The sequence below is a fragment of the Podarcis gaigeae genome (assembly GCF_964106915.1).
Source record: "Podarcis gaigeae genome assembly, chromosome: 7".
In the NCBI taxonomy this organism is placed as follows: Eukaryota; Metazoa; Chordata; class Lepidosauria; order Squamata; family Lacertidae; genus Podarcis; species Podarcis gaigeae.
The window spans coordinates 35,197,677-35,214,746 of NC_139683.1; positions in this window are offsets into that span (position 1 = coordinate 35,197,677).

A 17,070-nucleotide genomic window follows, 5' to 3' on the forward strand; every position below is an offset into this window, starting at 1 on the left:
TTTTTTTAATGAACCAAAGTTGTGCAAGAGCAACCTGGTAGGTAGATATTGCCTTGTGTGTGTCTATATATTCTAGTTGCTTTTGCTACTAAAGCATCATCCTCTTATGTTTCGTACCAATCTTACAGCACAGTCCTAACCATGTCTGCTTAGAAGTTAAATCTTATTGGACTCATTGGGTAAGTCGGGTTCGGATTGCATCCTTAGATGTTAGAGAGCCTGTGGAGTGTTGGGGATGGGCTATTGAACTTGAACTGCAGATGATGTATGTCCAGATTTTGCTCAGTGATGAACTGAATGGTCTAATCACTTTTGGACCCTGCTTTGGGATGAGGTAGCCTCTTTTACCCCCATCAAAGTGAAGCAGTCAACTGACTTCCAAGATCTTTTATTTTCTGTTTACAGCAGGTAATTGTGTGTTGGGACGCAGGTGGCGCTGTGGGTAAAAGCCTCAAGGCCTAGGGCTTGCCGATTGAAAGGTCGGCGGTTCGAATCGCTGCGGCGGGGTGCGCTCCCATTGCTCGGTCCCAGCGCCTGCCAACCTAGCAGTTCGAAAGCACCTCCGGGTGCAAGTAGATAAATAGGGACCGCTTACCAGCGGGAAGGTAAACGGCGTTTCTGTGTGCGGCTCTGGCTCGCCAGAGCAGCGATGTCACGCTGGCCACGTGACCCGGAAGTGTCTCCGGACAGCGCTGGCCCCTGGCCTCTTAAGTGAGATGGGCGCACCAACCCCAGAGTCTGGCAAGACTGGCCCGTATGGGCAGGGGTACCTTTACCTTTACCTTTAATTGTGTGCAGGTATTTGGGGCCGTTTTCTCACATCAAAGTATATTCTGACCATGCTATCCTTGCTTGGGTACAATGCTGGGGTTATTTATAGGCCAGTGGTGTAGAATGCGACCATTTTATGGAAAAAAAATCTGGAAAGGGAATTGGTACCATATACACATTTGAGATATAATTGTATGTATAATTAGAAAGAATCTAATAAACCTAGGGTCTCGTTCTCCATTTCCTTTATATTTTCAAGGCTTCCAAGATCTGTGCTTAGGATTTTGCAAAGGTTAGAATTTTATACCGGTTGGGTGCTTAGTGATCAAAAACTCAGAGGAGAAAAAAACCAAACAGCTTTTTTCCTGGCACACTAGGAAAGGGGGCTCCTGAATGGAGAGGTAGCCAAAAATCTTAATTTCCTTCCCCAGACTCTGAGTTGGTACTTGGTAAGATGTTTTAATGAGCGCTGGCAGTTCCCCAAAAAGCAGAGTTGAATGGTACATGAAGTACTCAAGTGATAGATCAGACAGGTTGTGTAGAAGGGTTTGTAAAGGGGTTTCAAGAGTTGACTGTTTCACCTCCTGTAGAAATCAAAGCTTGTATAAGACAGTAAAAAACGCATCGGTAAGAGGCCTGGTTTGCAGAAGCAACTGATAAGGTGGCAATGTCAGCCTTGTTTGGAAGTTCATCTCATTGCATTGGAAGAAGCAGGGCTGTGCTGGCTAACTGTGCCCCAACTTGCACCCTAGCTAGCCCTGCCAACGACATCTGCACATGCAGCACAAATGTCTGTGGGAAGAGAGCATTCTCATATGCAGCTGTATTATGTGAAGGCTTCCATACACTGTGGGACCCACAGAAAACCACAGTAGGTCCCACATTAGGTGGTCCTCATAATTTCTTCTGAGGCTTTGCAGCAGCACTTTTTTCAAATTAAGAAGGTGTGCCCATATTTCTGTGTGGTAAACCTCCCCTGAAACGGCCTACATATTTAAATACTCGGGTATATTGAGGAAGGCACTATAGACACTTGCATTCCCCTCTCTTCCTCCCTCAGCTGCTAGATATATTTGTGTGTGTTTTGGGGAGTGAGATGAGAGTCCTATAGACTAGCAGGTAGGAAAGCCTGGAAGATGTCTCCCTTGGTGACGGAGCATTTTAAAGGGGTAGTCACCATCTCCAGTGAGGAAACTAAACACTGTATTTGGGGTTCTGGTCCTCCTCTCGAGGTAATTTAGGCTTCTTCCTTCTTTACCTAAGTGTTCTGTGGAACTGTTGGGACTACTTGGAGAGGGCAGAGCAGCTGCAACGACCGCATAATACAGATCAGTGTTTAAAAAGGGACAGGGAAGCTGTGGCTCTCCTGATGTTGTTGGTCTCCAACTCCCATCAGATCCAACCTAGCTTGGCCAATGGTTGGGACTGATTAGAGTTCAACAACTTCTAAAAGACCACAGCTTCCCCATGCCTCCTCTGAGTAATGTAGTTGTATTCTCTAGGTGAAGCTGAGGCTTGAGTCCCATCAGGGGAAAAGGTGGGGTATAAATATATTATAATGGTTAATAATAATAATAGTTGGGGAATATATGTCACAGATTAGCTTTTTAAACTCATCACGGAGCTCCACATCCTGACTTTCATGTTATGAAGTTGCTGTAAGGAAATAGAATCATAGAATCATAGATCCCTGAGGATGATTTAGTCAAATTCCCTGCAATGTAGGAATATGCAGCTGTCCCATACGTGGATCGAACCTGCGACCTTGCTGTTATCAGCACCATGCTTTAACCAATCAATTCAGGCACACACACATACATTTCATCCCTTATAATGAGAGCCTCATGATGTGTATTTGTCACTGATAGATTTAATGCTGGACTTCTTGTTGGGCTCAGTCTATAGCCACTACCTTTTCTGGGGATCAGTGGTCCATGACAGATCTACAAAATTCGATCCAGGGAAAGCTGCAAACATATATAAGTTTCACAAAACTGCACAGGGACAATGCAATGCTGATGGTTCTCCAAAATAAATCAAGCCAGTGGCACTCCCACACCCTGCTGAAAACATACAAGGAAGCCCTAATGTTCCATACTGGCATAAGGCAAAGTGGAAAGTTGTGGGTGTTGTTGATTCTGCTACCAAATATTTTGATACCAATTACAGAGCAGTGCAGCTAGGGATGTTTTCAGCACAGTTATGAGACAGAAGTACAAATACTGAGTCAGATCATAAAAGTGCAGAAAATCGCTTGCACCACAACAGATGTATAACAGCAGACGCTTATGTATAGCAGAATATGAATCAGAGAGGCCAGGCACAACACTGCATTTTATGTAGATGGTTGTGGCTTATGTTTTGCATGTGGAGGAGTAGGAATGAATGATTAAAACAAAAATATTCTGAAGATCTGCTACTGTCTTGCCCTGTTCCTTATAATGCAAGGCACGAGGAAATGGGTGGCCCTCCAGATGTTCGAATCTAGCCCCCATCAGTCCAAGATAGCTTTGTGTATGGGCAATCTATTTGTGTTTAGTGATCTAACTTGGTTGCCCTCTTCCTGCCCCTGTTCCTTCCTTTTCTTCCTCTCTAAGCTCTTTGATGGCTGAAGAACAGCCTTTAATTTCCTAGTCCTAATCTGTTGGAAGAAAGTGATAGTGCTGAATACCTTCAACTTCTTTGCTGTTAGACATTGTTTGAAGAAAGTAAGGCATTGGGAGAAGTGGCTAATGAGTAATCTGCACGTAGCTAGTAGCAGGTAGGCTGTCAGGCAAGCCATGCAGGCTAACAGGTTAGCTATCTGTATAGTTTTTAGAAGCTCATGCACAGACTGATCAATCACAGGGCTGTGCAAACTGAGGCTACTTGTGGGAGTCGCTTCACCACTTCTTGGCTTCCAAGTGGCAGATCGAAGTGCTTGTTTGGTAATGTATATAATGCTTGCTGTTTAGAATAAAATACTTAATCTTCTCACTCACTTGTGTTTGTATTGCCTCTGATTCTCATTTTAAAGGAACCACCTTGCATTTGGCAAGACACTTTGTCAGGGATGATAGGAGTTTCTAGCCCAGCAAAAATTGGGGAACCACAGACTGCCATGGAATTTTCACAATGAATTGGGGTTTTTTTGTTTTTGTTTTTTAAATGCAAACTGGTGTGGAAATGTGGAGAGTGAAATTTAAGATTGGAAAAATGAGAAACCGAGATTGACATATTCACCCATCCCTTGTGATTACGTCCACCATGCTGCCATCCTCCCCTTGATTTCCTCCTATCTCCAATCACCAAATGGGTGGTGCAAAGCTGAGCAACTGCCCTCCAGGCACCTGCGGATCTTCACATCAGTGCTATCCCCATTATACTTTTTCCAAGAAAAGCTGTAATTTGTGTTTACGTCCAGTTTAACAATCCAGTCCGGGTGGCTGCATCCTAGTACGCCTTGAAGCTTCCCTTGTAGTTTTGAAGAGACAACAGCATCCTGTCCTGTCTCTTGTTAAATGGCTGTCATGTTATTTATTTTTAGAGGTTGAAGTTAGTCTCATGGATAGATGGAAGCAGTTTGGGATTCTTAGCATTTGTGCAGAGCCTTTTACTATCTTCACACAAGTTGGATTAAGCCTCCTGCTTGAGGAGCTGTCAGCCTGAATGCCCTCAGAAATTAAGCTTTCACAGTTTTCCATCTGGGTCTTGGATGAAGCTGAAAAAACTGTTTCAAATTGCCTGTACCATTTACTTAGAGAGAAAATTAAAGTCATACACACACTTGCTAAATGGTTACCGTATATTAGAGTCTTTCCAGATGATAAAAAGCTGATAACCTCCCCCCACCTCAAAAAAATAAGTTTTTTACTAAAAAGAAAAGGAAAAAACAACAACTGAGCTCACCCTGTCGCAGGGTTTAGAACCGCCGACCTTCCGATCGGCAAGCCATAGGCTCTGTGGTTTAGACCACAGTGCCACCCAATTAAATGAAGAGAAATGCTCCGAAGAGTGGACAGGATTAAAACAAGTAGCATTATAAAAGTAAAGCAAAGGGAGAACAGAAATTGGTGGGATGCTATGGGAAGGGCCAGCCAAAGGCATTGTGTTGCTTGAAGCACATTACAAGACAACACAGTCCACCTGCCTCATTCCATGTCCAAAGCTGACCACACTGGCAACTGAATCTTATTTTGACACTGGCAATGGGGCATTCATCTGCCACAGCACCTGAGGGCAGAAGACTAGCTTAGAGTGTACAGGGCAGATCATGTGTGTCATGCACAGTTTCTATTGCTCAGCATATGCTGCCTGAGGTGGCTGCCTCTCTTTGTCTAATAGTAGGACTGGTCCTGGCCAGGGGAGTAGACTTCCACATAGCCAATACTCTCCCACCCCACTTGTGTTTAAAATGATTACATGAGTCAGGTTGTGTCAGTGATTGTATCTGTGTCAGGGGAGGGCCTGGTGGACACAGTCCCACTCTCCCTCCCTCAGCATTTTTGCATGCTTGGGGGGAGGGGGGCTATTCCTGAGCACAGCCTTTCTATGAATTGTGTCTTCTGCCATGGATACATTGATTGCTCTTGAGTCTAGTCACCGCCTCAGATGTAAACCAGTGTTTTGCTGTCCACTGTATTTATAACCTGGAGGAGGTATATTTTACTTCAGACTGGCAAGGGGGAAAATACCCTGAGCTATTCTTGGCCCTTGGGGGGGGGGTATATTTTGTTACATATAGCCTTTGACAACTCTAGGTTCAGTTTCTTCTTTTTAAAAAAAGCTTTTGCCAAAGACCTTGTGGAGTGCCCGATTCCATTCATATTCTCCAACAGGGTTTATTTCACTCGGGTGATTATCACATAACCATCTTCTATGTGCAACGGAATTAACAGAGATTCCATTTGTTGAAATCATATGGAGACTGCAACTGTACTCTGCGTTATTACCAAATGAGTACAGCATGCCCTTCAATAATTCTCTAAACTCTCAAATGCCTTGGAAATAATATGCTGGAATATTACTGAACTGTGACTGAAGCACCATTTGTGCTAAATGTGACAGTGCACAAATGATATTCCTCAATAAAAGTTCAAACTACATTAATCTTTCACAGAGGTTCATTGACCAGGAAGATGCCTTAGATACAAAATAAACTGGGGACGGCCCCTTTGAAATTACTTCTACACATTTTTGCTGTGTCTGTTTTTCAGAATCATATACATTAATTTATCCCTTGTATGCATAATTTTAGCATGGGACATTCTAAAAAGCAATAAATTATATTGTTTCTACATCAGTATTAGCAAAAACATTAGGTCTCTGTTTGTAATACAGAAATCCCTATTGGATCATGCTATCATTAAATATAATGTGTAATAGTCGGCAATGTAATATACTTCTTATTTTCATTCCTTTGGGAAGAGCAGACATAACTCACTAGCAGATTTGCTCTCCTTGGCTAGATTGAGTTACAACCATTCCTAGCACGGGGGGGGGGGGGGAGAGAAGGGTTTATTGTGCTTGCAGTTAGACATTCTTTCTTATGTTTGCTATACAACCCCCTAGCATCACACATAGTGGTCTTCCTACACTACCTTTAGCAGAAAGTACGTACTCAATGCAAGTATACATAATATAAAAGGGAATTAGTGCAAACAGTCTGTGCAATCTGTAATGTCTGAAGCCTGGCAAAATATTCACCACTGGTGTTTGCTATGCACTTCTTTTCCTTTATGGAAATGATACATGTGGTGACAATGACCATATAAGTTCCTTAGGGATAAATAAGCTGTTTCCTGACATTGGCAGTGGTGTGTGTGCATACAATTTCTTGAACATGTCAACAGCCTGCACTCTCTGAAAATATGGACATATCTGTAATTGATCACCCAATGCTGGTGCACATTTTTAACACTGGGTTAACAGTATAGTAAGCTTGTCCAAAATTCAAAGTGTTTAAGGCCTATCAATAGCCATGAAGCATTGAACAACAGTGTGTTCCATACAAACTCACCCAGGTTTGGATGGAAGAAGCATTGCTCAGGAGTGGATTACATGCTTTGCATACACAAGGTCCTGTCCTTGACCTCACTAGTTAAATGTTCAGGAGGCAGATGGTGGGTAAGTTCCCCACCCATGCTGCAGCTAATTCCATTGTGCCAATGGAAAACTTTGTTTTGTGACTTATTAACCTCATTAATTTACATTTAAAGCAGTATCACACCACTTGAAGCAGTCATAGCTTCCACAAAAACATCTTGGGAACTGTAGTTTGTCAAGGATGAAGAGATTGTTAGCCAACTCCTATTCCCCTCACAGAGCTACAATTGTTAGAGTTGTTTAACAGTCAATCCGTCTTCCCAGGAAACTCTGGAAAATGTAGTTCTTTGAGGAGAATAGAGGTCTCCTAACAACTCTCAGTACCCTACCAGTTCCAGGGTTATTTGAGGCAAAGCCATGATGGTTAAAAGTGGTATGATATGGTATTTAATGGATAGTGCAGATATACTGATGTTATATAAAATGTTTAACCCTGAAAGAGAGAGAGAGAGAGAGAGAGAGAGAGAGAGAGAGAGAGAGAGATTAACGGAAGAGCAGCTCTTTCAGAAAGCCAACTGATTAGGGATATTCAGCTGCTCCTGATAAAGATGAGTAACAACATTTTTGTTCCCTCATGAGCTTTACTCATGGAATGTTTCTAGTCAAATGCAGCGCAATACATTCCTTCCTACACTCTTTATTATGAACTGTATTGGGTGAGAAAATTATTAATATGCAGGTGGGCGGTAAGTAAATATTTAACAATATTTGTCTTGATGAGCCTTGCATGAAAATGAAATATTTGATCTGCGATATTACTTCATTTCCTACATTCCTCTCCTCTACTACACACCTAGGCCTAAAGTGATTTTGGACTTGTGTTCCTCGAGCAGCAGCTTCTCAGGCCACGTAGGACATCAGTTTTGAAACGATGAATGATCCTTCAAATATAGTTTGTGATTTGGCATTGGGAGCCACCTCCTGTTGAAAGACAACTTTCAAAAGAATATTCTATGTTAAGGACTTGGATTGAATGGTGTGAGGAGTAACACTTCCACTTATGTGGGTAGTTTCCTCATATCGGACAGTTCCCTACTCAAGGATTCCCTTCTGCCTCACCCAATACCATTTCCATGCCTATTGGGGGAAGCTTTGGAGGTGAGTGGGAGCAATGCAGGGACTGCAACAGGAAGGAGGAGGCAAGAAAAGTTCATTGTGTGAGCAGAACTTCACTTAGGAGGCTACCACAGGTACATCAACCTAGTATCTTCTACGGCTATGCTGAGTACAGTGGCTTTGATGATTTCTGATGAGTTTGTTCCCCTTGTCCTGCCTAGAAAAAGGACTGAACCAAGGGCCTTCAGAAGGCAAAACATGTGTGCTACCATGTCTATGCCTTCATTTTTATGCAGTTTTATGGGCTCAAGCCAGGCTGCAGAGGAACATCACTTAAAAGGAGAACATCCTTTTAGAAGGACTATAAAACACAATTGTGTTTATCCACATTATTCTACCCTCTTCTCCAAATGAAATATTTATGATGATGATAATTATTATAATAAATCCCTGCTTCAGTTAGCTAAATGCTGTTCCTCCAGATGTTGTTGAACCAACTCCCATCATCCCAAGCCAGCATGACTACTTTTCAGTCCAACAACATCAGGAGCACCACAGATACCACACCTCTGCTTTAGAGCCTTCTCCTCCCTTCTAAGCAAAACTGTCACTGCCATTCTGTACCATTCTGTGCATCCCTACCCACAGGTTAGAATGAATCTTGACACTTGTATGGGGCGATGTGGACAACAGAGATAGTGATACTGTTTTTGGAGTAAGTAAGACGACACTAAGCTAAGTATTTTGAAACCTTGGGCATGCCAGCTTTTCTGGCATGAATTTTCTAAGGAGATGCAGCCCGTGGTGATGTCTCCCTCCCTCGAAGAAGAACAAAAAACCCAGGAGGAATGATCCTTCAACCAAATGAATCTTGTAAACAGTCTTTGAATAAAAGAAGCAAATTCCATCTGCCATTCTACCTCCCACGAAATCGAAAAAAGAGGCTACATTTCTCCAACTGAGCGGAAGTCTCTGATTGCTAAGCATGAGGTCTAATTGATCACAGTGGAACATGGGGCTGAATTCTTTGCTTTTGGAAACTGCTGGCATAGATTTAAGTGCAGGATGGGGGGCATGAAACCATGAATGATTTATTGGTGAGCTCTAGATCATCTCTCAGAAGGTGAGTTCAACGGCTTCACTTAAAAGATTAACCACCTAATCCTAGAACAGCAATTACAGCAAGAGCAACCTTATTAGGAAAACACATTACATAATTTAGAGTGCTAACTCTATTGATAAATCTATTCAGCAAAGCTGAACTCGTGGCACACAGGCAAGTGGTTAACCCTTTTCATCTTTTGACGATCAAGAATCTGTGGCCAGGTGCATTAGTGAATTTCCATGGGATGTGTTTTGCAAATTGCATTTGCCAATGCACATTTCCCCTGTATATGTGTCACAACTGTGATGTTTTGTGTGTGCGCATGCATTCAAATTGTTTCCCATCTATATCGCATTAATACAATGATCTTTGCAAGGAACCATAAAAATTCTAGGTAAAACAACAATGATGGTCTTGGTCTATCTACTCCTCGCATTAAGAGGGAAGTGAAGAAGGCAAAACTGAGGAAGGGTAGGTGTGCTTGGGAATGTTTTAGGCACAAGTGGCAGGTGATTAATTGTTATTGACATTTCTTTCCTGTCCTTACTTGTGAAGAAGTTCAGGTGGCAAAGCAGCAAAAGGATGAAATAAAAAGTATAATAATTTTTTTTTAAAAGAACTTCTAAAAAAGTTTTAAAACAGCCACGTCTACTCACAGCGAACAACACATAGGCAGGAAGGCTAGCCTCTGCTAAATACCAAATTTCTGTGGACAAAAGTATCCGAATTCTGCAACCCGAATACATAATGCAACTTTTTAAACATTCTTTATTGAAAAATAAGAAGTATAAAATTGTAAGTGCACAAGGTAAAATAAGACAATTAAATAACACCCGTATAAAAAACAAACAAAAACTATAAACATTACATGATTATTATTGTAGTTATCTTAAACCTAACCTAATACAGTGTTTATAAAAATGAATTTTAAATATCAATAAATTTGTCCATGGTGAGTCTACTTTTCCACGTGTTCATGTGTTGCAAGTTTGTACAGTCATACGTCAAGTTGAATGTGCTTCGGATTGATTGCGTTCAAGTTGAGCTCCGCGGCAACCTGGAAGTAACGGAGCGCGTTACTTCTGGGTTTCGCCGCTCGCGCATGCGCAGACGCTCAAAATGACGTCATGCGCATGTGCGGTAGCGGCGAAACGCGACCCGCGCACGCGCCATCGCGTCTTGCATTCCGTTCGGGATGTGAACGGGGCTCCGGAATGGATCCCGTTCACATCCTGAGGTACCACTGTACATATATTCTATCCAATCCCTTGTTTCCAAAGGGATTAATCAACCCATTAATCACTTGAAGTTCACAGCCCTATTTTAAATGCATCTTCATTTAAGGGCTATAACTTGGGTATATATATATATATATATATATATATATATATATAGCCCTAATATAATAAAACATTTTAGGATTCTCAGAAAGAACAACAAGACGAACCTGGTCTCATCTATCAGCCAGGAAGGAATCAGCTTCAGGGAGTGTTTTTTAGCCTCTACTAGATAGAACACTTACAAGAACTTTGTAACTCTTAAGAAGTAATGCCTGAGATTTCCCCCTCCTACATCTCAATCCCTTTTCTTTTTGTTGTGATCCTTAGATTGTAAAAAAACTGTCTTAAGTGTCTTATTATTGACCATTGCAAGCCACTCTGAGAACCTTTAAATTTAATATAATTTAATAGAATTGTAGCATTTGAAGGACAGAGGAAGGCATTGAAGAAAAAGTCAGAAATAATGCTAAAAGGGTGCATTCCCCTTCTGTGTCCTTTCTATGTAAAACAAATCTCTGCTGTGTTTGAGTATTCCCTGGTGGCATGTCTCTTCTCCTGCAGAGCTTCAGTTCAGTAGCCTCAAATGATGACATGTGTCCCTGCCTATGAGAGCTTTTGGCTGAGGCTGAGCAAGTTTCTGGTAAGACAGATGTTCACCCTTTGGATATATAACAGGAAATTCATCTGATGTCTCATCAGCACAAAACTGATGGTGTGGTTCAACTTTAGAGGCCTTGCATCCTATGCAAACTTTTGCATTGATTACTTTGAAAAGGGAATGATGGTTTCAAAGTGGATTAAAAAACCCTGAACCCCACCATTTCCCCAAACCCAGCCTTGTTGCAATTCCATTGGCAGAGCTTTGTCTCTGTATTCATCATCACCTTGGGCAAAAGTAAAAAAATAATCCCGTTTTCTGGAATGCCCCTTTCAGCCAAAGCGAACAGCCACACGGCTGATTCCACACTTCAAGAGTAGGGCTAAATTATTCCTTTGAGAGCCAGTGTATAAATTGGCTCAAATTCAGAGAAACATGACCCTACCAGAAGACCTCATCAGCATCACCTGTACTTTAACATGCAGCCTAATAAACAGTCAGGCCGTTTCCATTTTCAGGACTACTTTAGTCTGATTTCTCTACCAAGGGGCTGCCTAAAATGATCATCTATGGATTGTCTGGGTCTGAAAAAAGGGTGGGAGAAAGAAGTTTTACAGGCTGACTTGGATCTGCTCCAAAACAAATTGGTTCTAAGGATGCTGCTCCGTTCATTTCTATGGGGCACACAACATGCTTTTTGAATCTCAAGTTCCACCCCGCTTCCAAGCTAAGTATATATCTTTTTTACTAAGATATTTCTATTTTGCTGGTTAATATTTTTTTTAAAAAAATAAACAAAGTTGCAAACGCTGGGAGGGGAGGGAGGAAGGAAGGGAGTGTAATACTTCCTATTTTAAAATTCGTTGTGACTTAACTTCTGAGACAATGCAGAAAAGCTTAAAACAGGCTGACACTGTTGCCGTAACAAAAGAAACTAAGCCTGAACATCATTATACTAATTGGGCTAACTAATCCCTTGATTTCTCTGCACTCCAGATGTTTTCCTTGAGAGCCGACAGAGGGATAGAGCAAGTACTTGTTTTGCAGATATTTAATCTCAGTTCCTTTGAGTGTTCACAGTCAGAGAATAACTCCATGTGGCACTAGAGCCATATGAAAAGAAGCCCTGACAGTCATTTGCAACTCTGCACTGCAGAACCTTTTCAAGGTTTGGGGCAGTTTTGCAACAGGAAAGGGCAGGAAGGCTTGGTGCACTTAACCAATTCACTACCAGCTTTTTTCTCCAAAACTGCCATTCCCAAACCCAAGAAAAACACACCTGGTATTTGACATCTAAGATATTTATTATAGGACCCACCTTATTTTCTTTAACCAAACGTATACACTACTTGATTGTAGGAAAGCTCTAAGTGCTTTACGAGAAATATTTAAATTCATCAAGAAAAACAGTTTAAAAACAAGTAATTAAAAACATTTAAAAGGTAATTAAAATTAACAGTGCAGTGGTACCTCGGGTTACAAACGCTACAGGTTACAAACGCTTCAGGTTACAGACTCTACTAACCTGGAAGTAGTATCTTGGGTTAAGAACTTTACCTCAGGATGAGAACAGAAATCACGCAGTGGCAGCGGGAGGCTCCATTAGCTAAAGTGGTTCCTCAGGTTAAGAACAGTTTCAGGTTAAGAACGGACCTCTGGAATGAATTAAGTTCTTAAACAGAGGTACCACTGTAAAATATTACACGTCTATAGGTCAAAGTAGGCTTACCTAAACAAAAATGTTTTCAGCAGGTGCTGAAAAGAGTACAGTAAAGATTTCTGCTTGAAAGGTGCCTGAAGTGCAGGTTCTGCCACCATAGGGGAATCAGGCAGAGGGCCTTCTCGGTAGTGGAACCTGCCCTTTGGAATGCCCTCCCATCAGCTGTCAAGGAAATAAACAAATATCTGACTTTTAGAAGACACCTGAAGGCAGTCCTGTTAAGGGTAGTTTTTAATGTCTGATGTTTTATCGTGTTTTTAATATTCTGTTGGGAGCCAGTGATGGAGCGAAAAGTCCTCGCCCCCCCCCCCCGTTGCTCTGTTACTCCATAGCGTTAAATATTCCTGACAAGTCAGGAAACTAAAGCAGTTTTTTTCTGCTGCGTCATTGTTACAGGTGAGCGATTCCCCCCCCCTTAAAAAAGGTCAACAACTTTGGCTTCCCCCTCCTTAATAAAAGTTAATTTGGGGACGCTGGGCGGATCTTTGCACCCTGGCGGCACATAGGCTAAAGATGGCCCTGATAATAATGTTAATGGTGACAACTGCAGCCACATTTTTTGGGTGCAAATGTTTAAGAACTGAGTGCAAAATGGCCAACTGATTGTAGCATTGTCTCTTAGGCAGACGATTATGACCACATATGTCTTATGCTGTACTACTTTTGGGTACTTGTTTGGTACTTGGTTTGAGTAAACATTTTCATTTCAAACCAGGGCAATCTAATGAAATATTGCTGTACTTTATTTTTAGAGTGTAATCCATGTAAAAACACCATGTACAGGCTTTCATAAGCCGTAAAGACAGGCCCCTGCCCCCAAGGATCTTCAAATGCAAATGTGGAGAGCGAGGAAGACAACGGGAGGGAGAGACAAGGATAATTGTGAGCAGATGCAGTTATACGTACTTAGCCTTGGTTACAGCTGGGATGAAGATTAAGAGAATTCTTGCTTCATGGATGCTTTCTACTCCTCTTAGTTGCCCCCCCTCACCCACTTTGCCTGGGAGTTACAGTTGAACTCAAAGCGATGTACTTCTGGGTGGACATGCATAAGATTGTGCTGTGGTAGAATGAACCACAGGCAAAACATTCAGAATGATGGACAAAAGCAACAAAGCAGCTATATAGACTTGGGCAGAAAGAACACCAGCTCGGTTTTGGGATCCTTCCATAATGGTTGACCCAGTTAATTTGAGAAATGTAAGCCTATTAGAATGAGAAAGGCATGTGCCTGTGCATTGCACAACTTCATAATACTTCTCCAGTCTAAGAACAAAGGCTCCATGTAATGTAAATACAAGCATGTTAGCAACCCGATAATACATAACAGAAGAAATTAAATGCATTTGACAGTAATTGCCTGCAGAAAAGACTGGAGATAAGCTAGAAAACACACACAAACAAAACAACACGACTAAGCGCATAACTGCCATATGCCAATGTTATATTAAGAAACAATGCCAAGCGTGTTTAGAAGCACAACCTTCACTAAGAAAGAGACATATTTCAGAAACTTGCCCTGGCTTTCGAAGGGATGGTGTGTTGTTGTGCGAGTGTGACTGATCATTCCCATCCATGATGGATACTAAGTGGGGAAGGAAATGTTAAAACTGAAAAACCATTCTTTTTCCATTTCTCAGTCTACTTAGAAGTAAATGATGCTAATAAAACAAGTCATAGTTGGCTAACAAAGTAATTTCTCCCCATATAAATCTTGACTTGGAATAGATTTGTATCCCATCATGCTCACTCATCTCCACATCTCCTACTAGTGACAAAATGTTGTGATCTGGATATTTCTCCCCTGGTTGTGAAATTCTTATAAAGCGTAAAACGACATTGGTAATAGATTTATTAATCTTGTACTGCTGTATAAATTACAAGTTAAAGCTGGCCTCTGAAAAAGTTCAATTTCTTTCATGGGTTGTTGTGGAAGGATGTGGGATACACACAACCCCCCCCCCCCCGAGGACAGGGATTGCTGGGTTATTTCAAAGGAGATACTGGAAAGATTGCTGGGAATAAGAATATAAGAACAGCCCTTCAGGATCCTACTTAAAGGCCTATCTATTGCCGCAGCCTATTCTCATAGTGACCAAGACGTGAAGGCAAAGCATTTTACTGCTTATGATAACCAGCAAATGGTAATCAGATGGGACCGTTTTGACACCAGTTCTGGATTTCATTCTGCTACCAGGTCATTTGGTAAGCTATAATCAAGTTACCCAGAGGAATCAGAAGGGGGAACAATCCTACATTGAGGACACTTGAGACTGTGACACACAGGCTAGACTGAGAGCCTACACATGCATGGCATCCTGAATCTCTGGTTTTTCCAGCCCAGCCCATGCCAACGCCAACCTTTAGCCCTGCTGCTGGCTAAATTGGTCATCTGACTCTGAACACTATGTGCTTAACTCAGGATGCTGCTGCTGCCACAGACCCTGAAAGTAGTATGGAGATGCTGACCTGTCCAGTCTATCATTGGATTCCTATCAAACAGGCTGCATTTGTTTTGCAAAGGCCTCCATTGTGGTTGCTTTAACTCATTCATATCTTACCCTTCTTCCAAAATATGGAGTTTAGCTCTTTTTATTCTCACAGCAACAGTAGTTAAGGCTGAGAGAAAGTGACTTGCCTAAGATTATCCAGTGAGCATCAACGCTGAGCAATGTTTTGAACCTGGGTTTCCCTACATCCCAGTCCAACACTCTAGCCATTACATCATATACTCTCCGAGGAAAATAGGGACATCCTATTCCATACCCTCCAACATTTCTCCAATGAAAGTAGGAACATCCCAAGAAAAAGCAGGACATTCTAGGACAGGGGTCGGCAAACTAAGGCCCGGGGGCTGGATCAGGCCCAATTGCCTTCAGGATCTGGCCCACAGACTATCCGTGGATCGGCATGGGGATTCTGTTCATTTGGGCTGCACCATTTCCCCCCCTTTGCCATTCCATTTCCCCCCCTCTCCCTCACACACACTGTGGCGCCGCCTCTTCCCTCCCTCATCCAGGCTTCTCCCTGCCCTGTCTATAGGAGGAAGGGGGTTGGGCTGATCTGGCTGAGCGCCATTTTAAACAGCCCCTCTCTGGAGCCAGCCCTTTTGCACCGCTTGTCTTCCCTTCTCCGCCGCTGCCACCCAGGTGCTCCTGTGGGCCAGAGAGTGGAGTGGATGAGCTCCCCCTGCCTACCTACAAGAAGCAGCAGTGGTGGGGGCACCCCCTGGGAAGGTAAGTGCAGCGGCTGGAGCTGGGGGGTGGGGAGAAGGGCTACTTGCCCCCCTCGCCTCTTCTTCCAACTCCCCCCCCCAGTGCCTCTTCTCTGGCCCGTCACAAGGTCTAAGGGACAGTGGACCAGCCTGCAGCTAAAATTTTTTGCCGACCCCTGTTCTAGGATCAAATCAGAAACTGGACAGCTTCTGTAAATCTGTGACCATTCCTGGAAAATAGAGACACTTGGAGGGTCTGACATCACACTATTCTTTCATTCTCTGTGATTTTTTTTTTACATGGTTCAGTTGAGCCCAATTGTACATGTTAGTCTGAATTTCCTTCATTTCCTCAGGCTGTTTAGAAAATAGAACAAGAAAGAATGGTTAGTTTTTACTGACACCTTGCTTCTGAGTCCCCGCTTAAGAAACACTGGTGGTGGTGGGTTGTTGTTGTTGTTGGTGGCTTTGTTTTAGGAAATACTTGTGATACTAATTGATAATAAAGATATCATTGAATGCCTGAAATATTTCCTTGATAGGTTGGACAATTGTAATGAAATGGCAAAAAAACTGATTAACAAGCCAATATCTAATTGCTCTTGTAAAAGGTAGACATAATATTTATGAAAAAAAGACAGCAATTTTCTTTAAAAAGACTTAGAATACACTTACACGGAATCCAAGAATTCAAATTCAAGCCATGTTGGGGCTTTCATGTTTGAAATCTATCCATTAGTTTAGGTGGAAGGGTCATAAAACATTCTGTGAAATCAGGCACTGATGTATCACTGTTGAAGGGTGTTAATTTGGTTCTTTAGCACTGATTTGTTTAGTAGAACATACTAATTGCTTGGTGGATAGAATGAAACCATTTTGCACTTTAGAAGAAGAAAAAACTGGAATCACTCAAAATAAATTGCTGGATCCAAGCAAGACAATTGTTCTGTTTATATCAGTTTGATCTGCAAAAGTAAAATATGATTATTCCAAATCTAAACAACTCTGTGGTAAATTCTTCTCTTCTTTGTTGTGAGTGATTTCTGCCTAAGACCCCAGAGAGTCATTGGTGGACAGAGTGGACCTGGCGACACCCAATATAGCACCTTTGGGTGCCCCTGGTCAAGTCCCTTGGTGTCTGATGCCTATGTTCCTCCTCCTCCTTTTCTTCTACAGTGTCTCATATCCATGTTTGGATATAATCCTCTTCAAGTACTCTCCAACGTTCTTGTTTGAGATTCA